General features: G+C 36.6%; 1 protein-coding gene across 4 annotated transcripts in view; it reads left to right on the top strand.

Moving 5' to 3' along the window:
- Positions 1 to 778, top strand: part of AMOTL1 (angiomotin like 1) — a 106,520-nt gene that overhangs the window by 31,178 nt on the left and 74,564 nt on the right. The window lies entirely within an intron of this gene.

Here is a 778-nt window from a genome sequence, read left to right as displayed (position 1 = left end):
CTTTTTGAATTATGGTTTTCTGTGGGTATATGCCCAGTAGTGGGATTGCAGGGTCATATGGTAATTCTACTTTTAGTTTTTAAGGAACCTCCATACTGTTCTACATAGTGACTGTATCAATTTACATTCCCACCAACAGTGCAAGAGGGTTCCCTTTTCTCCACACCCTCTCCAGCATTTGTTGTTTGTAGATTTTCTGATGATGCCCATTCTAACTGGTGTGAGGTGATGCCTCATTGTAGTTTTGATTTGCATTTCTCTAAAAAGTAGTGATGTTGAGCAGCTTTTCATGTGCTTCTTAGCCATCTGTACATCTTCTTTGGTGAAATGTCTGTTTAAGTCTTCTGCCCATTTTTGGATTGGGTTGTTTATTTTTTTAATATTGAGCTGCATGAGCTGTTTATATATTTTGGAGATTAATCCTTTGTCAGTTAATTCATTTGCAAATATTTTCTCCAATTCTGAGGGCTGCTTTTTTTCTTGTTTGTAGTTTCCTTTGCTTTGCAAAAGCTTTGAATTTTCCTTAGGTCCGATTTGTGTATTTTTGTTTTTATTTCCATTACTCTAGGAGGTGGATCAAAAAAGATTTTGCTGTGATTCACGTCAAAGAGTGTTCTTCCTGTTTTCCTCTAAGAGGTTTATAGTGTCTGGCCTTACATTTAGGTCTCTAATCCATTTTGAGCTTATTTTTGTGTATAGTGTTAGGGAGTGTTCTACTTTCATTCTTTTACATGTAGCTGTCCAGTTTTCCCAGCACCACCTATTGAAGAGACTGTCT

This window comes from Physeter macrocephalus, chromosome 16 (assembly GCF_002837175.3).
Source record: "Physeter macrocephalus isolate SW-GA chromosome 16, ASM283717v5, whole genome shotgun sequence".
Lineage (NCBI taxonomy): Eukaryota > Metazoa > Chordata > Mammalia > Artiodactyla > Physeteridae > Physeter > Physeter macrocephalus.
Note: the sequence above shows the minus strand (reverse complement) of the source record. Positions and strands in the feature narration are given on the sequence as shown.